The sequence below is a fragment of the Echeneis naucrates genome, chromosome 2, assembly GCF_900963305.1.
Source record: "Echeneis naucrates chromosome 2, fEcheNa1.1, whole genome shotgun sequence".
In the NCBI taxonomy this organism is placed as follows: domain Eukaryota; kingdom Metazoa; phylum Chordata; class Actinopteri; order Carangiformes; family Echeneidae; genus Echeneis; species Echeneis naucrates.
In genome coordinates, this window is record NC_042512.1 from 5,951,277 (window position 1) to 5,979,224 (window position 27,948).

Sequence of the window (27,948 nt, forward strand, 5' to 3'; positions counted from 1 at the left end):
AAAGACATTTAGAGATCATTCAAGATGGACCTAAAGTCTGACATTTTGGATAATTTTGCTGAGAACAGCAGGCTGCAACAGGGACAGACTAAAGTGAGCTCAACGAGGTGACGAGGAGGGGATTCAAACATATGCGTGCAGATCAGGGTATGGATTAGCAGTCCATCAGCTTAACCACTTGGCCAGAGTGGCTGTTGTTAAATCGAATGCTCAGAGTTCAGGGATAGACCCAAAGTTCGTTGAAACTTCTACCTGGAAAACCCCCAGGTGCATGATAACATTTTTATGTTATGGGGTCAATCACCTGCATTTTTCAATAAAAAGGCTTTCCCTGACCAGGAATCAAACCCGGGCCGCGGCAGAGAGTGCCGAATCCTAGCCACTAGACCATCAGGGACTTAACTTCCATCAAAGGCGAGCATTTCAAATTAGAGCGGGTTTTTAACCTGACGCAGCTGTAGCTGGACAGAATAGTTTAATTTTTACTTTTGATGAACCTCATTATTTACACACAGCACATTCAGGACATTAATGTGACAGTTTATTTTATGCTAAAGAAAATCCTTTGTTATTTGTCACAGTGGACTTGGCTCATCATATTTTGCTGACTAACTGGTATTGGAGTTTTAAGCTCCTTATTTTGGCCTTCTCTTGTTGCCATATCTTCAAAGAGCTAAAGTCTTGTGGATAAAAACTGAAAATGTTTTTGAAAGCAGAAGCAGTTTTTTCAGGTGACCTTTGAATTGACCTTGAACAGTTTTCAAACACATTTAGAGATCAGTCATGATGCACCTCAAGTCAGACACTTTGGATAATTCAGCTGACAGACCGACGAGGTTTTCTTCAGATCTAACTCGGATCACTCCAATCCGATCCGGATCACACCTAATTTAACTTTATCTTTGGGTTATGAACCCCAGACTCTGATATCTGATCAGTTAAGTTGCACTTCTAATGACCACCAGGGGGCAGTTCCACTGGTTGGAAAAAGACTTCAGAATGCATTGAAGTATATGGAGAGAACAACACCAAGTTCTGAGATGCTGCTTGTGGCCAGTATGGGAATTGAACCCATGACCTTGGCGTTATTAGCACCACGCTCTAACCAGTTGAGCTAACCAGCCGGTGGGAATGTGCTTTTTTTTTGGGCTTATTTTTACAAATCAAACTTAAATAATTGCATAGCCTATCGTAGTGTCCAAAAGCCTTTTGGACACACAACCAGTCAGCGTGACGCATCCACCCTCACAATATTTCATGGTGTGGTTGAAAGAGGAGGGAGAATATTGGAAATGTAGGTAAAAACCTGAGTTTGAATCGCACTCAGCTACTACCTTTGATGCCAAAACCCGGGATTGAACCAGGGACCTTTAGATCTTCAGTCTTCAGGATCAGACATCAATAATCAGCCATTGGTGGTTTTTCTGCTGCTCTTATTTCATTTCTTGTGGTTGTTGCTGTGTTGAACAGATGGAAATTTGGTGATTGCCCTTTTTTAACAGGAGACAAACTTTAGTCAGAGTCATGATCGTCAGAGGCCAACCCAGGGCCTCATACATGCAAAGCATGCACTCTACCACTGAGTAGGGGATCTCTTCCACAGAAGGTGGATGTGATCTCGGGTCATGGCCAATACTGACCTCTGGTGCTCGATGCTGCATTTATCCTGATGAATGTTGAAGCCATGAAATATTACAAGATCACTGCAAAAATGACACACATTTGACAGTATGAGAAACCTCGCAGCTGCTGTCATGATTGCTTTCTGACTTATGACTGCCAAAGCAGCCAGCTGAACACTGACGATGAACCCACATGTGCACAATGGATTAGCAGTCCATCGCCTTACCACTCGGCCACCTCGTCATGTTTGTTGAAGATGTGGTCTGAGCACGGTCTGGTCTTTCGACTGAGCAGTGGTTCTGCCTTGAGTGGCCTTTTGTTTTGGTGAACGTCTACCACTGAGCTACAGCCGAACACGGTGACTGATTGCGCCACAGAGAAATGCAGAACTTTTCCTGTTGCAGCCTGCTATTCCAGCTAGAATTATCCTAAATATCTGCCTTTAAGGCCATCATGAATGATTTCTAAATATCTTTGAAATCTGTTGATGGTGAACGCAGAGGTTGTTCAAGGAGCCTTTTTAAAGGGGCAAGCTTAGCTTGCATGCCTGTACAGGGGATTTAGCTCAAATGGTAGAGCGCTAGCTTAGCATGTGAGAGGTAGTGGGATCGATGCCCACATTCTCCACAAGACTACCTAACCCTGAGCACTGACTTGGCTGTTGAATTCACTAAGTGCTACTTGTGGAGTTAACAAGTAGCAATTAACTACGCAACCTCAACGTTTACTTGAGTTTTGAATTTAATAGTGTTATTTCTTGGTGCTGTGTTAACTACCAAACACAACAAGTCATGGAATTGATGTCTTCTTAGACGTTAGATGACTTCAATTACAGAATCTATTGAGTCACTCCAATCAGAGACACTGATGAATTCTTTGTCTTTCGTTCTGGTATTTCTATACATATATTATAAATATCATATATATATATTATAATATAATGTATATTATTATATTATAAATATAATATATATTATTATATTAAATAATGGCAGAGAGAGAGATGACCTGGCAGTGGTGGGATTTGAACCCACGCCAAGAGACTGGAGCCTGAATACAGCACACCTGTGTCACCTGTGAGAAAGCTCAAAGCTGTGTCCAAAGGTTTGGAGGAGCTCATGGCAAAAAGATGTCTTTGAAGCCATTTGGACACACAACAATCATGGTCCTGCCAGATACCTTTGAGTTCTGCAGACAGAAGTAAGAACCAAACTGGGCAAGGAGCCAAATGTTTGTTGGATCAGGAATCCTGAAATGTCTCTCTTTTGTGCAGTCAGGATGTCCAAGCAATCTCAGACTGTCCCTGTTTTACCAGCAGCCCTACAAGTGAATTTGTCTTTTTCTTTGTCCTCAGTAAAATAAACTGCATTTAAAAGCTTCACAAAGTGAACAAGCTTCCAATGACAACCGTCCCAAGTAAAGTCTCCATATTGTTCAACTTTTGCTCCTACATTAAAACAAACCACTTTACCATCAACCTCACCTGCAGTATACACATTACACTTCCATCACCAGATCCTCTGCATATACATGTACTTCAGAGTGGTGCTGTGGCTTAGCTGGTCCAAGCGCCTGTCTTGTAAACAGGAGATCCTGGATTCAAATCCTAGCAGTGCCTTGTGCATAATGTAAAATGTTACACATGTAACAGACACAGCTTTAGTTAATAATGAGAATTTAGTGGTTTCAACCTCAAATCCTTGAACACTGTCTGGTTAACATGTTTCGGTGATATTAGACTTCTATGGACCATTTCACCGCACCGCATTTTTGCAGAATCAACACCTAATAACTCCACAACGAGACTGTGTGACGTCACTGGAGATCAAAGGCATTTCCTGCCTTTCATTGATGCCCCACGCGACACAGATGGATACGTCACACTCTCACGTTCGCTTCAAATGAATGAGTGCATGCAGTTTCTGTAGTGTAGTGACCATCATGACTCTTACCAAAGTTTGTCTCCTGTTAAAAAAGGGCAATGACCACATTTCAACCTGCTCAACAGCAGGGTACAACTCAGACAGACTAAAGCCAGCTGAACACAGAAGACAATGAGATGTGAACCCACACACAGGATACAGTAGATTATCAGTCCATCACCTTAAACACTCTGCCACCTCAGCATGCAGCGACCTGGACTGTGTGTGAATAGACGGATAGTTAACTGCTCACATTAATGTATCTATCAGCAATGAAGGAGAGAGTCGTCGGCCACCTCGTCATGTTTGTTGTCAATTTGTTGTCTGAATGTTAGACTGAGCAGCGGTTCTGCTTTGAGTGGCCTTTTGTTTTGATGAACGTCTACCACTGATCTACATCCTCTTTGGACCTTTACCTCACCACAGAGGTCGGTGAGCTGTTGCAGCAGGTGAAGAGAGAAACTGTCTGATGAATCCTTCTCTCTGCTCTGAGTTGGTAGGTGAGCATCTGTTTTGGGTGTTATTCTTAATCACTATCACACTGAATCAGATGGCTGATTCAGATGGCTGATGGTTCCACTGAGATTTGAACTCAGATGACTGGATTCAAAGTCCACAGTGCTCACCATAAGATCATAAGATTTGTGTTTTATCTGTCACAGAACATCCAGCAGAAATGGAGCCATCCAGCCAAAATAGCTCAGTTGGGAGAGCGTTAGACTGAAGATCTAAAGGTCCCTGGTTCAATCCCGGGTTTCGGCATCAAAGGTGGTACCTGAGTGAGGTTCAAGCTCAGGTTTTTTTTTAACCTACATTTCCAATATTCTCCCTCCTCTTTCAACCACAGCATGAAATATTGTGAGGGTGGATGCGTCACGCTGACTGGTTGTGTGTCCAAAAGGCTGTCAAAGACGTGTGGAAGATCGCAGGATTTTTTCAGATGTTTTAATGTAGGACTCTACAGCCATTTTCCAATCATTAAAATCAAAATGTATTCTTTAATTAAATGTTCCTAAACTTCTATTAAAGGCAGCATTATTGCAGCAGTCAGCACTCTATGGTGGAGGTCATGAGAAAAAAGTGGGAGGAGGCTTTGATCTCTGTGATGTCATTAGAACCTTTGTGACATCACAGAATCAGCATCTCCTTTGATGGTTACTGATACCACAACTAACAACCAGACAGCAAACCTCACACAGCTCTATAGTGGAACAGTTAGCACCCTTATTGGCTGAAAGGCAACAGTTGGGCTCGTCGGGGATTAGAACCCGGGACCTCTCGCACCCTAAGCGAGAATCATACCCCTAGACCAACGAGCCATGCTGCCTGTGGAGTTCATGACAAAAAAGTGGGAGGAGTCTTTCATCCCTTTGATGTCATTAGAACCTTTGTGACATCACACCCGAAGCGAGAATCATACCCCTAGACCAACGAGCCATTAACTGCAACGACTTGAAGGTCCTGGATCTGATGGAGCCAAAGGGAGCACACAGGCTTTAGTGTTTTAAGTCCTAACTTTATTATGAAACAGTCAAATTCCCATTTTATGTGCCTTTTCAACATTGCATAGTGCATGAATGAGTGCAACATTGAATTGTTTAATTAAATCTAAAACTGATGTTAGACTGAAGATCTAAAGGTCCCTGGTTTGATCCCGGGTTTCAGCATCAGAGGTGGACCTTGTTTTGACCTACATTTCCAATATTCTGCCTCGTCTTTCAACCACACCACAACCACATGAAATATTGTGAGGTTGAATGCTGCACGCTGACTGGTTGTGTGTCCAAATGGCTTCAAAGACATCTTTCTGCCATTCACTCCTCCAAACCTTTGGACACAGCTTTGAGCTTTCTCACAGGTGACACAGGTGTCATTATTTCAGTGAAGATGTATGTGATATGGTGACCAAGGAACTGTATTCAGGCTCCAGTCTCTTTATGCAGGTCATCTCTCTCTCTGCCATTTACTAATATATATATATTATATTAGTATATTTGTACCAACCAGCACCAACCACTAAAACACTGTTCCTCTTGTCCAGATTCTGCAGGTAAAAGCTGATTCAAAGAAAAGAGGGATTGGCATTCCTCATCTTTTTTGTCCAAATTCCAACCAGAACCAGAACAGAGAAACACAAAGAATTCATCAGTGTCTCTGATTGGAGTGAATCAATAGATTCTGTAATTGAAGTCATCTAACGTCTAAGAAGACATCAATTTAAAACTTTTAACTTTTAATTGAAATTCCAACCAAGGTTTGGAAGGGGGGGCGGGGGGTGAAAATGACAGGAGGGTTAAAGAGCAGTGTTAATGGGCAAAAACAAGCAGAACTGTCACAGAACATCCAGCAGAAATGCAGCCACTCAGCCGGAATAGCTCAGTTGGGAGAGCGTTAGACTGAAGATCTAAAGGTCCCTGGTTCAATCCCGGGTTTCGGCATCAAAGGTGGTACCTGAGTGAGATTCAAACGCAGGTTTTTTTGTCAACTACATTTCCAATATTCTCCCTCCTCTTTCAACCACACCATGAAATATTGTGAGGGTGGATGTGTCACGCTGACTGGTTGTGTGTCCAAAAGGCTGTCAAAGACAGCATTTTCTTGTGGAAGATCGCAAAATTGATGATGATGTGGTCCTTTTGGCACCATCAGCCTGAGATCTACAGGGTTCATTGGATCGTCCACAAAAATGGCTGCATGAACATTAGAATGCTGAGATGCGTGGTTGCATCTCCCATATGGTCTAGCGGTTAGGATTCCTGGTTTTCACCCAGGTGGCCCGCGTTCGACTCCCGGTATGGGAAACTCCTTTACAACAATGGACCTACCACTAGCAGGCCCCATGTTGGGCAATAAATACTTTCTTGGAAGCCCAACAATGAGTTGGAGAAATCTTCAGTTCCCAGTAGAAACATTTATTAAGGTCACAGGTAAAGTAAGGCAGCGCTGGGCTTGAAGTGACAGAGCTCCCCCAGGATCTCTGCCAGAAAGAGCCCTGATATCTGGAAAAGTTTCACATTTATCTTCTTGAGCTGGGTCTGTCCCGAACAGAGGTTGGACTTTCATACAACCAAATGTAACTGGCAGTCAGATGTACAAAGATGTCATTTACAAACAGTTTCTACTAACAGTTAGTTGAGGAATCAGCTGAATGAGGACAGATGTGACTTAAAGCACAACAAAGATCTTTCCCAGAAGGCCCTCAGACAAAGAAGCTGGGTAACAGCACAGACTGTCAGGAGTGGTATTTCAACCCTCAATTCCAGAGGAGACTGTCACCTGATCACAGCACCTTCTACAGCTGCTATCAAAAGGCTTGTTGGGGAAATCCATCCACGGTTTTAATGTAGGACTATTCATCTACCTGTGTCTACCTGAGCTTCATTAACAGTAACTGAGGGATCAGAGTGTTGGAGAGCAGAACTCTTTCCTGTGCTTCAGATACACTGTTTGGTTCTGAGCTGATCATTAATAATCAATGAATGATCAATAAGCTTCTCAGCTGCTCTGAATGGTGACAGTGAGGCAGCCTTTGTGTTTACATCTGAATCACGTGTTATTTTGGAAATTCTTCAAAGCAGCTTCAAAGGAAGACTTTCATTCTGTGAGTACTGTGACATCATCCACAAAAAAAGAAAGAATTTTTGCGCTGTAAGAAGATACCACCTTTCTTCAAATAGCTCAGCCAGCTGAGGCTTGAACTCACAACCTCAGCATCACTCTGCAGGTTACTGTCATATAAGAAATGATTGTCCCACGCTTCTGCTAACACACGTCACAGGAGCACATCCAGCAGTAGAAGGTTCAGGTTTGAACCAGTTCGAGGGATCTACTTTCCTGTAGCTTACTTCCTATCCAGCAGGACTGACAGCTTCATGTGGGATTCTCACAGAGATGATTCAAACCTGATCACAGTGATCAGTATGGATATACAGTATGTTTGCTGTCAGTGGAGGAAACTCTCAGACAGGACTAATAGTCATGTTTGGGATGTTCCTGGATTTGAGTTGAATGAGTGTAAATTCTCTCTGATTTTAACACACGTTAACATCATGGACCAACATGGATCGTTGGTCAGATTATGAGACTGACACGCTGCCTACGAGGCCTGGAACCCAGAGAAAGTGTGTAGGTGAACGGACCAAACTGTGTCCATTTTACAGAAATCAGTGAGGTTTTTCAGATCTCCTCCACAGAAGGTGGATCTGATCTCAGGTCATGGCCAACACTGACCTCTGCTGCTTGATGCTGCCTTCATCCTGATGAATGTTGAAGCAATGAAATATGACAAGAACAGACACTAAACTGACAACAGGACATTAAAATGGGCCACACTCAGACCCCACATGGCCCAAAGGACAAGGTGTTTGACTTTGGATCAGAAGACCGAGGGAAAGATTTATGTTCACAGAGATCACAGAGAGTCTCTTGAACGGCTCTTTAATATGAATGATGGGAACCAAGTCACAGCCCCCCCGCCATTTTTCTATTCATGCCTCTGTGCCAGCAAATAAAATTTTGTGAGGGATGACAAAAGAAAGACACAAAAGGTGAACTGTGATGGCAGTAATCAAGGTGTGAACACAGTCTGGCAACTCTTCAGGGAAGTACACAGAACAGTCTGTCTTTTCTGGACATGTTTGGTGTTTCTAACACAACACAGCTGCTTGTTAACTTTCTACATAAATCCTTCTCTTTGGGGTTGTCCTGCTCAGAAATTCAGTAAAAAAAAAAAAATGATGATTTGCTATTTTAAATAGATTTCTTGAGATCAGCTCCAACAACACAACCCTAATCCCTAATCACTGCAGTTAACAGTCCTCTCATCATATGCTAACAGTCCTCATGAATTTAAGAGAATCGTTGTCTGATCATTCTGTTCTTCAAACTGTTACCAAGCCCACAGAAACTTCCTGCTGAAGGAGGACAACACATTTATTCAACACACTGGAAAAAAGTTCAGAGTCACAATTAATTATCCAACGTGTTTGTTGACTTGATTGACTTGGATTCAGGAAATGCTGCTTGTTGGGGCAGCGTTAACTGACAAAGACAATAAAGAAGTAAAGAATCAATGTCTTCTAACTCAGATCACATCAGTCAGAGACACTGTTGATTCCTTTCTGCATGAGCGTTTCTCTTTGTGGTTGTCCTGTTTGCAATTTGGACAAAATGTTTTATTTATTTATATTTATTGTTTGAAATCAGCCAAAGTCATGAATTTGTCATAAACATTTCCCGAACATGATTCATGATGATTCATGATTCACGCTGCTGTGTCCTGGTATGAAGCACAGTGGTTCTGTCAATGTGTCCTTTCTTTCTTCTTACCTTATGTTACCTTAACTGTTAAATTCAGTAATAGCTACTTTTTGTTTTTTTACTTTTTTATTAATTTCCACCGTTATCTACAGTCATGCTAATTCTCAACTGTACATATATTCTTACTGGCTCCTTTTGTAAATATATTCATACATTTTATTTTTTACTTCATCTTTTATCTTTCTTATTTTATAATTATATTTTGTACCACAGAGTTGTCTAAAGTTTGTTATACGTTGTGTATGATGGCAATAAAAACATTCTAATTCTAATTCTTTGAGGTTGCTCTGGTGGAAATTTGACCCGTTTTTAATGATTTCTTGAGATCAGCTAAATCGATGAATTTGTCATCAACATTTCTGCAACTGAAGAACAGACTTGTGTTTTCAGAGCAGTAAGTGCTATTAGTTGGGGCAGAGTTTGTGATTTCAAATGTTTTTCATTCCGTCCAAGGATTAACCAGGACAGAGAGTTTATTTCACAATTTGGTGGAAAAAAAGTTTTGGTTGGAATAAAAACAGCAACAAAGATGGCCATTTTGAAAAGATTTGTTCAGATCAGCTGCAGCAACATGAATCACCAGAGTTAGCTGTCCTCTCACCATATGCTAACGGTCCTCATGAATTTAAGAGGATCGTTGTCTGTTCCTGATGGACTAAATGTGTTCTTCATTACAAACCATTACCAAGACCATTGAAACCGCCCAAACTAAGCAGACAGGGAGCTGTGGGAGTGGTTTCATTCAGGTATAAGATAAATTCAGGTAAAAGCCTGAAAGGGAGTCCATTGGAACTGCAACACAACTGGGAAGTGGCTGCAAAGACTCTTTGGAGGAGATCATGTGAGGTAAAAATTTGAGCTCAATCTGACTTCTATTCTCTTTGCTCTCTGTTCCCCTTGCAGGGTTAATTCACAAAAACGACATTAATTCTTGGAGCCATGTTTTCTTCAGATCTAACTCGGATCACTCCAATCAGAGACATTGATGAAGTCTTTGTGCATAAGTGCTTCTCTTTGGGGTTGTCCTGGATGGAATTAAAGTTTTGATAGATTTCTTTAAATCAGCTAAATTCGCGAATTTGTCATGAACATTTCCCGAACTGAAGCACAGACTTGTATTCTGAGAGCAGTAAGTGCTATTAGTTGGGGTAATGTTGGTGATTTCAAAAGCCAATCACAAGCAGATGAGGTTCCATCAATTTTTGGGTGATGGGGGTTAAGAAAGTAGTTTGAAAGTCACAAATGTTACCTTAACTTGAGCACTGACTTGGCTGTTGAATTCAGTAAGTGCTACTTGTTGGAGCAGTGCTGACTGACAAAGACATCTTAGAATGCATCACTGACCATTTCAATTAGAAAGACTGATGACGTCCTTTTGTACAAGTGCTTCTCTTTGGGGTTGTCCTGGATGGAGTTAACCAGTTTTGATAAATTTCTTAAAAGCATCTGAATTTGTCATCAACCTTTCCTGAACCGAAGCACAGACTTGTGTTCAGAAAGTAGTACATGCTCTCTGTTGGTGCTGTGTCAATGAATAACAAAAATTCAAATCTCTAGTTTTGGTTGGAATTGGAATTGGAAAACAAGAAAACAAAAAAACAGATTTGGTCAGATCAGCTGCAGCAACACTCCCCTAATAACCAATCACCACAGTTAGCTGCCGTCTCACCATATGCTAAAGGACCTCATGAATTTAAGAGGATCGTTGTCTGTTCCTGATATGAATCATTACCAAGACCGTTGAAACCGTCTCAACAAAGTAGACAGGTGGGAGTGGTTTCATTCAGACACAACAGGGAAGTGGCTGCAAGACTCTTTGGGGGAGATCATGTGTGAGCTATTTAACCCGGATCACTCCAATCAGAGACACTGATGAAGTCTTTGTGCATAAGTGCTTCTCTTTGGGGTTGTCCTGGTTGGAATTTGGACAAAAATGATGAGCAATGCCATTCCTTCTCCGTCAATCACCCCAACCGCAACTGCTATCAATGATATGGGGGATGAGGGTTAAGAAAGTAACTGATGCCTTTTGTATCAGTGCTTCTCTTTGGGGTTGTCCTGGATGGAATAAAAAAAAAAAACAGTTTTCTTCAGATCAGCTGAATGAGTCATCAATATTTCCCGAACTGAAGCACCAACTTGTATTCTGAGAGCAGTAAGTGCTATTAGTTGGGGTAATGTTGGTGATTTCAGAAGTCAATCACAAGGACAGCAGGTTCTATCAATTTTGGGGTGGTGGGAGTTAAGAAAGTAATCTAAAAGTCACAAATGTTACCTTAACTTGAGCACTAACTTGACTGTTGATTTCAGTAAGTGCTACTTGTTGGGGCAGTGCTGACTGACAAAGACAACGGGAGGTTTGGGAGCAATTTCTTCTTAGAATCTAACTCTGATCATTTCAATCAGAGACAATGATGATTCAACAACATCTTCTCTTTGGGGTTGTCCTGGTTGGAATATTGAGGAAAAATTAGTTAGCAGGATTAGTTGTGTAATGTATTAATTTGTCATCAGCATTTCCCCAACTGAAGCACAGACTTGTGTTCTGAGAGCAGTAAGTGCTATTATTTGGGGTAATGTTGGTGATTTCAGAAGTTTTCCTTCCTTTACCAATTTCCCATTAGACTCTTAGAATCTAACTCAGACCACCTCAATCAGAAACGCTGATGAATTCTTTGTGCACAAGTGCTTCTCTTTGAGGTTGTCCTGGTTAGAATTTCAACAAAATGATTCCCATTTTTAACAGATTTCTCCTGATCAATTGAAACAACACTACCCTAATCAGTAATCACCAGAGTTAGGTCAGAATTAAAGCTTAATGTGACTTAGCCAATTCAATGAGACATTGATGACTATTTTCTCCATGAATGTTTCTATTCTCTTTGCTCTCTTTTTCCCCTTTCATTGTTAAATGGCAAAAACAACAATAAGTCTTGGAGCCATGTTTTCTTCAGATCTAACTCAGATCACTCCAATCAGAGACACTGATGAAGTCTTTGTGCATAAGTGCTTCTCTTTGGGGTTGTCCTGGTTGGAATTTGGACAAAAAAGATGAGGAATGTCATTCCTTCTTTTCTTCAATCACCAGGACAGCAGATATTATCAGTGATATGGGGGGTGAGGGTTAAGAAAGTAGTTTGAAAGTCACAAATGTTACCTTAACTTGAGCAGTAACTTGACTGTTGAATTCAGTAAGTGCTACTTGTTGGGGCAGTGCTGACTGACAAAAACAACTTAGAATGCATCACTGATCATTTCAATTAGAAAGACTGATGACGTCCTTTTGTACAAGTACTTCTCTTTGGGGGTCCTATGAGCAGAGTGGCGCAGCGGAAGCGTGCTGGGCCCATAACCCAGAGGTCGATGGATCGAAACCATCCTCTGCTAACAGCTTTTTAGCAACAGCTAGCTGTTCACTATCCAAAGTTTGCTGGATTTGAAGATGACATCATTACAATAGTAACAATGCCATATTGAAGCTGCACTAGCTGAAGAGGGAAGATCTTCAGTACAGTATTAACCTTGCTTGTTTTAACTCCCAGCAGTTTTCCTTAGCAGTGGAAGTAAAGCAAATTTCAAATGTTGTTTTTGTGCCGAGTACCCAGTCTGCCTCCTTCGAACTATTCACTGCTTTTTTTCCCAAAGCCTAGCTTGCATGCCAGCCCAGGGGAATTAGCTCAAATAGTAGAGCGCTCGCTTAGCATGTGAGAGGTTGTGGGGTTCATCTGCATAGCAGTGAAAATTAGTTCCAGTTTTGTTGTTGCTTCTTTTCTTCTTCTTTTTTCTTTTGCAACAAACTTTGGATAGTGAACAGCTAGCTGTTGCTAAAACACCATTAGCAGAGGATGGTTTCGATCCATCGACCTCTGGGTTATGGGCCCAGCACGCTTCCGCTGCGCCACTCTGCTCGTAGGACAACCGCAACGAGAAGCACTTGTACAACCAGAAACTTGCTTTTCCAACCAGTGAAGCCGGTAGACTGCAGGTGGAAGTCTCAGTACTTTTTAAAACATGCACAATAAAAATAAAACAAAATAATTAAAAGCAATTTAAAGAAAAGTCAGACTGAACCTGAACGCTCCATCTGGACTCAGGTTCTGATTGGACCTCAGCTGATGTTAATCAGTGTAATCAGAGCAGAGAGCAGCTCCGGTATGAAACCAGAATCATTGATCCCCCATGCAACACAGATGCATACGTCACACTCTCTCATGTTTGCTTCAAATGGTGAGCTCAGCACCACAAAAGTAGTACAAAGAAGTACCAAGATGTACAGAGGATCTGAAAATATTGTAAAGTAAGTGGGTGACCATCATCTAACCCTCCTACCAAAGTTTGTCTCCTGTGAAAAGCAGTCAATCACCAATATCCCTTCTCCTCCGCACAGCATGAGCCACAAAACTACCATTGCTCTTGCTTCAGTTGTCAAGATACTGCAACTCACAACCAGACAGCAAACCTCACAAAGCTCCATAGTGTAACAGTTAGCACCCAAATTCAAATCCACTGAACAGTCTGTCTGTCAGGATGGCTGAGTGGTCTAAGGTGCCAGACTCAAGGCAAACTCCTTCCTGCACTAAAGGCCGTTCTGGTCTCTGAATGGAGACGTGGGTTCAAATCACACTCCTGTCAAAGAAAGCATTTTGCAAAATTTGTTAACCAAACTCTTCCAAAGTGGATAAAAAAGCCGTATAAAATGTGAATTACACTTTTTCACAATAAAGGAGTTAGGACTGAAAACTCTAAAGCCTGTGGCTCCCTGTGGTAGGAATGGACAGCAGTTGTTGGACTAAAGATAACTCAGCTGTTACTGAATCATCTGTAGCTCAGTCAGTGGAGCATCAGAAAGGAGCAGCTGTTCTACTCTGAGTCTCTCCCAGATGTCTGAGCTCCTCAGAAACCTGTCTAACGTAGCTGAGTTAGATGTAACGATCCAATGAACCCTGTAGATCTCAGGCTGATGGTGCCAAAAGGACCACATCATCTGAAAAATCCTTTGATCTTCCACGAGAAAATGGCATGACAGCCTTTTGGATACACAACCAGTCAGCGAAGGGCTCGTCGGGGATTTGAACCTGGGATCTCTTGCACTCTCAGCGAGAAACATACCCCTAGAACAACGAGCCATTATCTCCAACCACACACTTGTTCTGAGGGGGAGAACTTTCAGGTCATCAAAGATCTCACACAGAGCATAGATCATACACTTCAACATTTATAGTTCAGTCAGAGAACCAAATCTGCAGGACAACCACAAGAAATGACAGAAAAACCACCAATCAGGACTATTCATCAACAACAGGATGATGTTCCCTCTGTTCCTCAAAGGGACTTCACCAAGATTGAAACCTGCCATGTCAAGCTGTCTCTGATCACTAACATCATTGGCTGGATCTCATATCAATCAGATATTTCTTTATTTGGACCATGTGCTTTGACCATCAGGGGACAGTTTGTTCTGTAACATTGCTCACAATATTTAAACAAAAAGCCCCATATGTATTCCAAAGCAGCCCAATTTCCATCTTGCGAAACCCAATTTCATCAAAAGAAGCCCAATCTGGCAACAAATTAGAGCAGTTTAAACAGAATTATCACATAATTTGTCCCTCACCTGTCTCTGTGACACAATTATCAATGTGTTCGGCTGTTCACTGAAAGGATGGTGGTTTGAGCCCACCCAGGGACGTGCTTTGTCTTATCCACTGGAACTTTAGTCGACACATGGAAGATTTGATCTGGAGAAGGTGTATGACCGGGTTCACAGGGATGTTCTGGAGTATGGAGCCATCCCATCACTATATGACAATAAGCTTCCCTTTCCCCGAGACAACTACAGGGTGTAACAGATGTACAGCTGTGGTGAGGACGGGTTACAGGTCTGTAGCTGGAGGACTTTGGCACCATCGGCCTGAGATCTACAGGATTTTGGGATCTCAGGAAGGAAAACAAACGTAAAACATAAAGTTAAATTGTAGACACACAGGTAAACTGCAATGGCCGGGAATCGAACCCTGGTCAACTGCTTGGAAGCCAGCTACGCTCACCACTATACCACCATTGCATGGAAATGGCCAAAATCACAGCCCTTTTGTATGACTCAGAGTTTATTGAACCTCCTACCTGGAATACCCTGCAGGTGCATGATAACATATTTATGTCATGGGGTCAGTAAAGAAAGGCATTTTCCCTGACTGGGAATTGAACTCAGGCTGCACAACCATTTTTATGGGCTAAATTTCCATCAAAGGCTCACATACTGAATTAGAACGCTGTCAGTGGAAAGAATAGTTTAGCTCTGACTTTTGATTGCACATCCGGTGCCAGTAGATGCATCTGTGAGGGTACCGACTGAGACCTAAGGTGCATGATAAGTTTAATCAATGACCTGTATTCAAAGCCATTTTCCCTGTCACCCACATGTATACTCAGGTAAAGTATGATATAATTACTCACCCTGGCTTCAGTGAGAATGTGGTCAAACTTCATTGCAACAGCCATGTGCCCCCTCTTTGCAGGGAGGATTCTGGGGGTCAAGGGTGTATCTGTTGTCCATTGCAACACAGACAGATACAGACAAAAAAAAGTAAACAAACAAAATGATCCAGACAAACAGTTGGACAAACAAACATGTTTGTTAAAAATGTTCTAATATGTTTATGACGCCAACGTAAACATTACTGTCTTAGTGAATGATAAATGTGGTGGGAAACATGTTGAACTCAAAGCATCTCATAAACGCAGTGTGTACCATTTTGAATGCCATTAAAGTCTTGCTGCTAATGGCTCGTTGGTCTCGGATGATTCTTGCTGAGGGTGCGAGAGGTCACAATCACAAGTCCCTGACTGCCAGGGTTCTTACTGAGGTCTGTCTTCTGTAAAAAGAGGCCAATCACCACGTCTTTCTGCTAAACACAGCACCAACCACTAAAACACAGTTTCTCTTCTCCAGATGCTGCAGGTAAAGTTTTTAATACAGGAATTGATGTTTTTCCTCAGTTTGTTTAATTGATGTGCAGGAACTCCACTGAGAGCGAAGCACTGGTGGGGTTTGAATGCAGGATGTCCTGTGACACAGACCAGGAAAGTTGGCCAAAGATAGAACATCTTTAGTGCAGAATGGCCAACGATACATGAGGGGAGAAAGATGTGCGGCATTAATGACCTGGCAAACCACATTTGTCATTCAGTAAGACATTTCCAATCACTTGGAGCACATTCAAAGAAACCTGTTCAAGTCAGAGAACACTTCCTTAACTCTTGTTGCCTGAACACAACATTGAGCAGTCCACTGCAGGAACCTGCTGAGTTCTGACTCCCCCCCTTCAGATGAGATGAGGAAAAAAAGAATGTTCGTACATAAAGAAGATAGAATGTTCAGGCGTATAAAAAAAGAATGTTCGTGTCCATAAAAAAGGAAAGAATGTTAGTGTCCATAAAAAAGGAAAGAATGTCCATGAGAAAGAAAGAATGTTTGCGTACATAAAAAAAGAATGTTCATGTCCATAAAAAAGAAAGAATCTTCGCATACATATAAAAGAATGTTCTTGTATATAAAAAGAAAGAATGTTCACGTACATAAAAAAGGAAAGAATGTTCATGTCCATAAAAAAGAAAGAATGTTAGTGTCCATGAGAAAGAAAGAATGTTCGTGTATATAAAACAAGAATGTTCATGTCCATAAAAAAAGAAAGAATTTTTGCGCTTGTAAGAAGATACCACCTTTCTTCCAAAAGCTCTATCAGCTCCTCCAGATGAGGCTTGAACTCACAACCTCAGCATCACTCTGCAGGTTACTGTCATATAGCACCGCTGGCCGATTGTGCCGCTGGAGCCTGTGATGTGTTTCTGCTAACACACGTCACAGGAGCACATCCAGCAGTAGAAGGTTCAGGTTTGAACCAGCTCGAGGGATCTACTTTCCTGTAGCTTACTTCCTGTGTTTAGTTCCAATGTTTACTGTGAGATCACTTCCCCCTGAATCCTGCTGTTCACAGCTTCCACCAAATGGAGCCAAATAAGACACAAAACTTATTGTGATGTGAGTCTGAAGAGCTGCTGCCTTTGATACATCACCTGATGATGTCATCTGATGATGTCACAGTACTCACAGAATGAAACTCCTCCTTTCAAGCTGCTTTGAAGAATTTCCAAAATCACATGTGATTCAGATGTAAACACAAAGGCTGCCCCACTGTCACCATTCAGAACAGCTGAGAAGATTATTGATCATTCATTGATTATTAATGATCAGCTCAGAACCAAACAGTAAAAGAGTTCTGCTCTCCAACACTCTGATCCTTCAATTACCGCTCCATATTATCCTGCTTAGTCACTCGTCACTCAGTCTTGTCTAACACTCTGATATTTCACGCTGACTGGTTTTGTGTCCAAAAGGCTTCAAAGAAATCTTTCTGCCATTCTCTCCTCCAAACCTTTGGACACAGCATCCAGGTTTCTCATAATGTGACATGGGTGTCATTACTGCTGTTCAAGGTGCTGCATTCATTCTGCGGTCTCTTCAAAGGGTCGGTTTGAATCCCATCGTTACTAATTACCTCTATTCCTCTGAATGTAACCTGTTTACAACATCAGTTGAGTGTGATGACTGAGCTCTTAGTGAAACACATCACAGGTTCTAGGTCTTCCACGTGAATGCCTTTTATAGCAGGCATTGCTTCTTAATGCTGAAATGAGAGATAAAAAGCTATGTCGGAAGTTTCAAGGTGCTAACATTTACAAACAGTTTGTACTAACAGTTAATTGAGGCTAAAGACCAGACCATGTTCAGACCACATCTTCAGCAGTCATCAGATGTGACGAGGTGGCCGAGTGGTTAAGGCGATGGACTGCTAATCTATTGTGCTCTGCGCGCGTGGGTTCGAATCCCATCCTCGTCGGTGTCACTTTAGTCTGTTGGCAGAATAATCCAAAATGTCTGACTTTAGGTCCATCGTGAATGATCTCTAAATGTGTTTGAAACCTGTTGAAGGTTAATTCAAAGGTTATCTGGATGTACTGTATCTGCTTTCAAAAACATTGTCAGATCTTTCAGTTTTTTCTACACAAGACTCTTTGGAGATACGGCAACAAGAGAAGGCCAAAATAAGGATCTTACAACTCCAATACCAGTTAGCAAAATATGATGAGCCAAGTCCACTGTGACAAATAACAAAGGAAAATAAACTGTCACATTAATGTCCTGAATGTGCTGTGTGTAAATAATGAGGTTCATCAAAACAAAACGCCACACAAGTCAGAACTAGAGGTGGATGATGGAAACCATTCTCTGCTAAGGGGCGCCTCTGAAGAGACTGGAGCCTTAATCCAGCGCCTTGGACCGCTCAGCCACACTACCACTGGGTGGATGGCTAAATTCGGTGGAGATACTGTCTACTGTCTACTATACTAATGATGACCCCACATGTTCCTGAGACATGCGTCACCATCAAGGAGCTTTACTGCTTACACTCTGACTTCATTTTCCAACCAGTGGTGGTCATTAGATAGACTGCAGGTGGAAGTCTCAGTACTTTTTAACCAGCACATCCACTTTTATAGAAAGTTTATGGTCCTTGACTTATCAGATACAACAATAACACAAACACAATGATCAGTCCAGGGACACTTCTGTTTGTGTCTCTCTGCGCATGCACTCAACCATTTGAAGCGAACGTGAGATAGTGTGACGTATGCATCTGTGTCATGTTGGAGATCAATGAAAGACAGGAAATGCCTTTGATCTCCAGTGACGTCACACAGTCTCGTTGTGGAGTTATTGGTTGTTGATGTTGTTCTGTAAAAATCTGCATCTGTGAAACATTCATTCATACACGAGGACATCACGTATATTGTTGGAATAGAAAATCTTATTTTTTCTGTGTGCTCCTGAGAAAGAGGCTCATGTGCTGGTTGAAGTGAATCAGCACAGCTTCTGTCAGGAACATCTGTTTGTTGCTGACAACATCTGGATTACAGATGACACATCAGACTGATATTATCTGTGTCATGGTGTTCAGAGATTTCAGCAGCTCACATCCAACACAGAGACTCTGAGCAGGCCCACCTGGTCTTAGACCCAGAACCAGACCCAGACCTAAATCCAAACCCAGGAGACAGAGGTTGAGTGAGTCAGTGAGGAAGAAGCTGCTCGTTCTCCTTCAACAGTTTGATCTGAGGAAAAGTCACTTCCTCTTTTCAGGAATCAACTTCTACCATCTGTCCACTAGATGGAGATAACTGAGCATCAACTGAGAACTGAGTTCTTCATCATCTGGAAACAGACAGCATTGTTTTCTTCAGCTGGAGCTCTTTGTTCAAATCTACATTGAGATTCAGAGCCAAATGTTTTTCCTTTCCTGGATTTACTTCATCATTTCAGTGACTCTGTGGATTCAGCTGACAAATGCAAAATACAACCAACATTTAAACGATGACGTGTTGAAACAAAACTTTATTGATTCAGTCTGGTCAGCAGAATATAACCTGATGAAATCAGCTGCAACATTAAACTGATGTTTCTACATGAATGCATCACTGATTCTAAAACCATAAACTGAACATGAACACTCTGTACACTCAGCGTTACACACATGAAGACAACATCATGTGTTTAAGGTGATGTTGAGCTGAACAGGACTTGTATTGAACACACAGAGGGAGTGCACCGTTCCTGGAGATACTGCAATACCAGGTCGATGCGTGGAGTGGACGGAGCAAGCCCCTATTCCATCTCCCTGTTCCAAAAATCTATTGGGGTTGGGGTTTCCCCGCGCAGGTTCAAATCCTGCCAACAACGGTTGGATGGATCACAGCATGTTCTGGTTTCATGCTTCTTTAAATTGGTCACTTTCTGGTTATGTTTGATGAACAACTTCCAGCACAAAAATCATGCTACACGTCAGGAGAAATGACACTTCCTGTCCATTTTCTGAGTGTGCTCAGAACAACTTCATTCTCAAATCACATCCTCACGACACTGTGTGACGTCACTGGAGATCAAAGGCATTTCCTGTCTTTAATCGCTCTCCCACGCGTGACACTCCAGTTCGTGTCAGATAGATGAGCGCATGCGCAGAAAGACTACACGACTCGTTTCGCGAACGAATGAAAAATGACAAACAATAATGACAAATAATAAATGAAAATGCACAAAAACCCAAAGATCCAACTCAGTTTTTAATCTTTACTTAAATGTAAATCATTAAAAAAAATTTAACTATTTACATTTAAACCACATAGACAAGTATAAAGGATGATACAACAGGATGTAAATGAAAATCCTAACAGTTTTATCTCGTCTTTGGTTCAGATTGGCATGAAGAAAAACCAAGTGGCTCAGCTTTGATGGCTTTCTTGGTTCCTTTTTTGGACAAATAAGGAGAAGGAAAGAGTCAAGTGAATGAGAATATTCTCTCGTGATCACAGATGAATGATTCATTTCTATTTGCCCATCAAAATGTGAATGGAGGTGTGATCAGGATGAGACGGCAGCATCCAGCTTCTCTGTCGGAGAGTTGTGAAGTTCTGTCTCCTCAATATCTACAGATCGGTTCAGTTCTCTCCACTTCGTCTTTTACTGTCGACCATAGAGGACCGAAAGTCGGATCGTCCGCCGATCAGCTGTGCGATTATAACTTGTGAATCAACAGGAGACATTTCACAGCAAGTCAACTGAGAAACTGATGATACAGGGAGGCTCCCTCCCCCGAAAACCTGATTGGTCCTTCCATGTCCCCTCAGCTGTCATTGGCTCTCAGTGGTGTCATTCATTTGGAGTGACAGCGCGTTGTGTAAAGTTGTTTAAGTGGCTGCAACTCGACATTTTGTGAGAAAATGGAAAACAAAATAAAACTTAGAAGTGAACTGAAAAGAGGAGAAGTGCCGAAAACAAGTTCAGCAAGTTGTTCTGCAAGCTAAATGCTGTAAATTCACCAGTCTGAGTTTTGAAACAAACTTCCGTCTTCCTGCAGCACCTGTAGCAAATATTCACCGGAGTTTAGGTAAGAACTTAAATGAGAACTCTAATGCTGAATTTCTGTAAAGTTTTCTTTTCTCTGTTTGCATGTGAAACTTTTCTTAAACAACATTTAATCGACATGTTTAGCAGAGTCCTCCTTGTTTAAGGTCGTTAGGTCGTTATGCTAACACAGCTAAGTTAGCTAATTTGGTTAGCATGCAAACTTTGCTAATTTAGCTAGCATGTTAGCGTATCTCAATTAGCTAATTAGGCTTCGTTAGCATGGAAAAACATTTCTCACTGTTGCAGTTACTGCCTCAGTTTGAACTCGAATTGAAGACTTGTTCTTTCAGAGGAAACAGAGCAGCTCAGTGTAGGTCAGCAGGCTGAAGTCCTGTTAGTCAGAGCACACCTGGACCGACAGGTGAAAATACAGAGAAGATGAAATTGACTTGGTGTTTGATTATTTCTCCTCACAGACAGTTAATGATGTGTAAACTTTGTCCTCCAAACTTTTGGACACACCAGGGAAGGATAAGGACCCTGATGAAGACATCACTGAATCTGATGACAGCAGAAGGTCCCTCTCTGTGATGAAGTGATGATGAGGGTTGTTTCTTTTTGGGTGATGTTGTGGGGAGGAGGTTTGTCCACATCTGGTTATGGATGGCTGGCTCCTGTGTTCAGGGGGAGGACGTGGAGATGCTTCTGTCTCTCTTTAGCCCTGATAAAGGAGGAGGGTTGGAATTGTGACAAACAAGAAATAAAGAATAGACAGGACAGTTCATTTGTCGTTCAAAACATATTCAGGGTGTTTTTTCAGACAATGGTAAATAACTTCTTTTCTTAACAACATCCAAATGTTAGAGACTCAGTGCTGCTCTCCATGAAAAGCAGCAGTCAGCACTGTCTGGATACAACAGTGGTCAGGGCTGTATAATGTGTGTTTATATTGAATGTGGTGGAGAGGTAATATTATAATCCCAGTAATTTACTCATTGACAGAGCCTGTGATTAATTTCCCAGCATTTCTGCAGCTTCTGTGAGCTGCAAATCTGTTGCTTTTTGTCCATTTTATTGATTTATAGTCTTTATGTTTTCTTAATTTTATAGTTGTGAAATACAGTTTTGTGTCTTTTCCATGGGGTCGGTTGGTTGGATGCAGCAATCCCAGCCCCTTTTATGTGAACGTGCACAGATCTAGATGTAAAAACCAGGTTTGATTATCAAATTGATAACCAGCTTTGTGAGACAGCATATCAGGATTGTGGATGTGTGTGCAAGTGAAGCTGGATCACTAAAACAGATCCCAGGCATGTTAATCCAGCTTTGTGATACAGGCCTCTGGTTCCTCAGTGTCTCTTAGCTCTTTGAAGGAGGCAGCATCTTTTGAAGAGACTAGTTGTAGTTGGTCTAGTTGCAGGGTGATCTGCTGATGTGCTGATGCTGAAGAGGTTATGTGTCTCACCAGAGAACTCTAGATATAAACTGTCCCCTTACACACTGTAGACAAACACACTTTAAAATATACCATCCTCATAAATGCTCTCATACTTTATGCCACTATGCCTTTTCTAATCTGATCATTGTAGATAAACATAACTGTGTATCCGACCATGTGTAATAATGTTTTCTAATTGTATTAAAAGATAAAGGATCATATTGTACATCACATCATATAAATCAAAGGTCATTGGAGCCTTGTGATCTACCTGATGTGGATTATTACTGTCTGTTAATGATTGACTTCAATTCATTCCAAAGTTCAGATTTGCTGTGGTATGAGATTTTCCTGTAAGTCATATTCAGTTTTCCACAGAGAGCTCAGACTGTGTTTTGATCAACAACTTTAGAAAACCTCCTGCTGTCAGATATACATGGATATGTTGTCTTTATTTTTTTCATGGAAGCTGCAGTTAAAGTTCACCTTCACTCATCAGCTGCATGAAGATCAGTTCGACCATCAGGTAACATAACCAACAGCCTTCATCCTGTTTGTGTCAGTGAATGTTGAACTGATTTAAAAACAGATATTAAAGTCAACAAAATGGAAATATTAAAAGATTTAGCTGCATTGTTGTACAAAATACTGAAATTTACTCCTTCTGACTCCTCCAAATAAAGAATTGACATATTAGTGAGGAATTGATATTTACCGATTTCATTTGAAAACTGACAGTTTGGTGCTCATATCTGGGGCCATGATGATCATTTTCAACCAGCTACCTTCTCAGATATATAAAGAAGAGTAACTAACTGAGAAGGGCTGTTGAAGAGTTGAAGAACATGACAAAAAGACAGGAAGATAGACAAAGTGATAAAAGAACACAAACTGCTCGTTTCTGTTTAATGTTCACTATTAAAATAAACTGTTATATTAATTTAAATGTCGCAGTCAGTGAATGCTTTAATCGTGATGATGAACCATCAAACTCCTCACAGCTCCCTGTTCAGATTCCGGATAAAGAGGGTTGGTTGTGGATGATGTGGTTACTTATTAACAAGATCTCTTAAAATGTTTGTGATAAAGACATGAACTCATAAAATTACTGCTGAAAACATCAGCATGATATCAGTTAAATCAGCAGAATATCATCTGACAACTCACTTGAACTGAAGATAGTGAAGTGTCAGCATTCTTTTTTTTTTTCTAATAAGAATGAATATAATTCTATCCTGAGTAAATGTCATTGTACACTTTAATAATTATAATGATGATAAGGATCTTTATACAAATAAACAGAAACCTGCATGATCTACATCAGTCAGATTATTATTCTGTGTGATTGGGATAGATCATCAAGTGTAGAGAGCAGCAGGGTCCCCTCTCCTCCTCCAGCAGCATCGCTAGTAGAACCTCATCACATCATGTTTGTTTCCTGTGATGAGGAAGAAAACTTGTTCAGTAACATTCATGTAAAATCTTTCCATATTGTTCCAGAGCTAAGATATTTTTTTAGGAAAATAATTTTTATTGTGTATCACCTTAATCCATGAGAACACTGATTGAATACATGTAATTTTCAAAGTGTGTGTCTCCTGAAAACAGTCTCAGTTCTGTTGCTTTTTTAAGACTGAAACCACAAAAACATGGCAGTGTACCGTTTTTTTTAAACTGAAAATAGGAGAGAAGATGGTGATGATGAAAAGAGATGTTGGTTTAAAGTTGAAGCAAAAAACAATAAACAAAATGAACCAACGGTTAAGTGACCGGAGCCCTTGGACATTTATATTTTGTTTTTTCATAATTTTCCTCTTTATTACATGATATTGTCCTCTTTGACAATAACCGAGGTATATGAATAGTAGAAATTAGAATTCAATATTGAAATAATGAAGAAATCCAGATTTCTGATGGTTCCACCTGTTGGCTGAACTCAGAATTACATAGTTGTTGTTAGATCTGAATGATTTCTTTACTGCTTACTGTTATTTAAAATTTCATCAAGACTGAGAAATTCACATTGTTGCAGCACATTTACATCTTCTTCTGCTGAGTTGAGGGTCAGGAGATTAGAGGTGTTGTTGCAGAATCACACCACCGTACCAAAGAGTCCTCTGGCCCTGATTTGGTTTCTAACCAAGGTTAGAACGGTTTTCATGTCACGAAAGTTTTTTAAAATTGAACTCTGAAGTTATGAGGATGTGACTTTTCCTCAGCTCAAACAGACACCAGGACTGAAGAGGGAGAACAAGCAGCTTCTTCTCTTCACATGAAGCTGGAAAGTGTCAGAAAGTCTCCCTGAAGTGAGTTCAGCAGGTGAGAATCTGTAAATGTGTGAACAGGATCACTGTGATCACACTGAGCTGACAACAGTATCTTAAACGTATTCTTATTCAATTCTAAAATAAGATTTAATTAGTAAAGTCAAGATTTTAAATCACCAGATTTAAACCAGATTTTATTTTTTGCAAGGTTTTTTAATTAATCTTAAGTGAATTTTTTTTTTAATCAACTTTCACGATGAAGGGATAGGGTTCAGGTTAAGTGATTTCCTTGAACTAGTGTGCCGTGTTTCTGTTGAGCAATGACAGAAAAAACATGTCTGAATTGGTCTGAAACTTTGGATGAACTTGGCTGAAAGAATTTAACTCTTACGGGCAACATGCAAACATTACTGAACACCACAATATGGCTCACAACCTTACTTTTCACGATTTCAATTCAGAAATAAATATATGGGAGTCCAAAACGGAACACCCCAAAATAGCTGCAGACTTGAACTATGAACAAAAATCACAACCTCTGAACCAAAAAAACAAAACAATAACTACAACCAAAGAATAATGTGGTTCTGTTCATACCACGAAATCTGACTGTATGCTGTATAAAAACAGTTTTTTTTAAACAGCATTGCATGATCATTGATGTGAATTCATCTATTACTTAATCTGAGGTGACAGAACCCAACTTTAACCCCTGAATGTACAGTATACTGCATTTTCCACTTTCCACAGTCACGTGAAAGTACATTCCTGATAGCAGCCCCAACATTGTCCGAATTAAATACATGAGTGATTACAGTCTGCTAGATCTACTATTATGTTTAATAGGGCCATACTAGCCCTCATATCTAGGACAGACGTATGATGATAACATTGATTGAACAGCTTGTGTTACAGCTTCAGCTGGCGTCTTCACACCATCGATTTCTAAGAATTGCAGAAGAAATGATTGAAACTGATAGGCCATAACGTAATCGATCATATTGTAATGTCCAGGACATTTTACTGTTTATGTGTTGAGAAACATTAACAATATAATTAAAACTGACAGTGAGGAAAACGCTTACAGGCAGCGGGTCCTCTCCAGTCTGTCCAATGACTGGCCTGATAAAATGAAAATAAAGAAATAAAAATGTTGAGCGATGCAGCGGTTTGTAGTTAAAAAATGATAAAGAAATGCAGAAAAGCAATGGAGCTTCCGTGCTCCTGAGTACCGACACGCACACTACCCCTGTAGCTATTGTAGCTATCAAGGTAGTGCCTTGGAGCCACCTGTCAACTTAAACCACTCAGGTGACTCAGTCTGACATAATCAGTGACGTCAGAGGACTGTGTGTGTTTGGATTTGCCTGGTATTTTTGGGTATGTAGCTTTGGAACAAACTGTCCTGTTTCTTCTTTGTCTTCTGTCAGTCAGAAAGTGTTTCCCTCAGACCAACTCCGTCCTGAAGATGGACTGTGATGAGAAAGAGGAGGCCAGACCAGAGTCTCCAGGATCAACCGGTCTGTCTCTGAAGTCTGACTGGTCCAAAGAATGGAATCCTCCAGACTTCAGTAATGAACCTGGACCCTCAGAGACAAAGTAAGAGACTGAGAATAAAAATCTGTTCATAGATTAATATTCATGATCCTGAATCATTAGTGCGGATACAGGAAGACACTGAGATGGATCTTCTGGGTTTTGTCACCAGAAACTATTGCTTGTGAGCTCTTCCCTGTGTTTATAGAACTGATGAAGCCCCTGGGATAAGAGGCTAAAGGTCTTTGACAAACCTCCAACTGCTTTTGATTCAATTGTTGGCCGGATACTGAGTCAACTTTTTCTTTATTCGGTGGCACTAATTCAAAGATTCCCTCACTTGGGAACTCTTCCTCATGGTGCCATTATTGAAAAGTCAGAAATTCACAAAAGTGATGGCTGTTAGTAACAAACAGTTAAACAGGCTGAGCTCCAAAGTTTCAAAGCTCCACCTGTCAACTCAAACCAATCAGGTGACTCAGTCTGACTGAGGCTTCATTATACTGAACTGTTAGTGCAGATACAGGAAGACCCTGAGATGGATCTTCTGGGCTTTGTCACCAGAAACTACTGATGTTTTTCCCCGGCCATTTTATATCAGTCAGATCATGTCAGTTATAAAGAAATGTTTTCACAGAGACAGGAAGAGAAAAAGACATATCTTTGAAGAGGAGCAGCCGTCCCACTGTGCTCAGTGTCAGGACGTCCTGAAGGATCCAGTCTCTACCAGCTGTGGACACTGGGTCTGCAGACAGTGCTGCACCTCAGACTGGGACCAGTCTGCTTCTTCAGGAGACTCCTCCTGTCCCCAGTGTGGAAAAAGATCCAGAACCAGACCAGGTCTGCAGACCAGCCCTGAACAGAGTGAGACTGAACTTCTGACTGACGTCTTTAGTTTTCCATCAGATCCTCAGACTCTCTGTCTTCAGTCTGACGTTGTCTCTTCTCTGTCAGCAGATCGTGTTCTACAGGAGGTTTTAGATCAACATAAGATCAGTCTGAGGACCAGATGTCAACATGTGACTGAAGGAACAGGAACAGGAAGTGGAACCCTCCTCAACAGGATCTACACTGAGCTCTACATCACAGAGGGACAGAGTGAAGAGGTTAATACCCAACATGAGGTGAGGCAGCTGGAGACAACTTCTAAGAAGAAGAGCCTCCATGATGCTCCAATCAAATGTCACCACATCTTTAGAGTCTCACCTGACCAGCAGAGGCCCATCAGACTGGTTCTGACCAACGGCGTCGCTGGAGTTGGAAAAACTTTCTCTGTGCAGAAGTTCAGTCTGGACTGGGCAGAGGGCTTGGAGAACCAGGATGTCAGTCTGCTGGTTCTGCTTTCATTCAGGGAGCTGAACCTGATCAGAGATCAGCAGTACAGTCTTCTCAGGCTGCTTCATGTTTTCCATCCAACATTACAGAAGGTCACAGCAGAGCAGCTGGCTGCCTGTAAAGTTCTGTTCATCCTGGACGGCCTGGATGAAAGCAGACTTTCACTGGACTTCACCAACAGGGAGGTCGTGTCTGACGTCACACAGGAGTCATCGGTCCACCTGCTGCTGACAAACCTCATCCAGGGGAATCTGCTTCCCTCGGCTCTGGTCTGGATCACTTCCAGACCTGCAGCAGCCAGTCAGATCCCTCCTTCATGTGTTGACAGGCTAACAGAAGTCCGAGGCTTCACTGACGCCCAGCAGGAGGAGTACTTCAGGAGGAGGTCCAGGGATGAAGAGCTGTCCAACAGAATCATCTCACACATCAAGAAGTCCAAGAGCCTTCACATCATGTGTCAAGTCCCAGTTTTCTGCTGGATCATCGCTACAGTTCTGGAGCACATGTTGACTACAGACCAGCAAGGAGAGCTGCCCCAGACCATGA

The 27,948-nt window shown here is 41.4% G+C and overlaps 8 non-coding genes and 1 pseudogene across 8 annotated transcripts; 5 read left to right on the forward strand and 4 right to left on the reverse strand.

Annotated features, from left to right (window-relative positions):
• Positions 1 to 1,050: 1,050 nt before the first annotated feature.
• Positions 1,051 to 1,124, reverse strand: trnai-aau (transfer RNA isoleucine (anticodon AAU)). Its single transcript has one exon. It is a non-coding gene; the product is annotated as a tRNA-Ile (tRNA).
• Positions 1,125 to 4,234: 3,110 nt separating this feature from the next.
• On the forward strand, positions 4,235 to 4,307 carry trnaf-gaa (transfer RNA phenylalanine (anticodon GAA)). Its single transcript has one exon. It is a non-coding gene; the product is annotated as a tRNA-Phe (tRNA).
• A 485-nt stretch (positions 4,308 to 4,792) lies between these two features.
• Positions 4,793 to 4,864, reverse strand: trnap-agg (transfer RNA proline (anticodon AGG)). The gene has a single exon. It is a non-coding gene; the product is annotated as a tRNA-Pro (tRNA).
• A 1,046-nt stretch (positions 4,865 to 5,910) lies between these two features.
• On the forward strand, positions 5,911 to 5,983 carry trnaf-gaa (transfer RNA phenylalanine (anticodon GAA)). Its single transcript has one exon. It is a non-coding gene; the product is annotated as a tRNA-Phe (tRNA).
• A 291-nt stretch (positions 5,984 to 6,274) lies between these two features.
• trnae-uuc (transfer RNA glutamic acid (anticodon UUC)) lies at positions 6,275 to 6,346 on the forward strand. The gene has a single exon. It is a non-coding gene; the product is annotated as a tRNA-Glu (tRNA).
• Positions 6,347 to 12,179: 5,833 nt separating this feature from the next.
• trnam-cau (transfer RNA methionine (anticodon CAU)) lies at positions 12,180 to 12,251 on the forward strand. Its single transcript has one exon. It is a non-coding gene; the product is annotated as a tRNA-Met (tRNA).
• Positions 12,252 to 12,700: 449 nt separating this feature from the next.
• On the reverse strand, positions 12,701 to 12,772 carry trnam-cau (transfer RNA methionine (anticodon CAU)). Its single transcript has one exon. It is a non-coding gene; the product is annotated as a tRNA-Met (tRNA).
• A 4,910-nt stretch (positions 12,773 to 17,682) lies between these two features.
• trnas-gcu (transfer RNA serine (anticodon GCU)) lies at positions 17,683 to 17,764 on the forward strand. The gene has a single exon. It is a non-coding gene; the product is annotated as a tRNA-Ser (tRNA).
• A 1,756-nt stretch (positions 17,765 to 19,520) lies between these two features.
• LOC115058347 (uncharacterized) lies at positions 19,521 to 19,673 on the reverse strand (annotated as a pseudogene).
• Between the last annotated feature and the right edge of the window lie 8,275 nt (positions 19,674 to 27,948).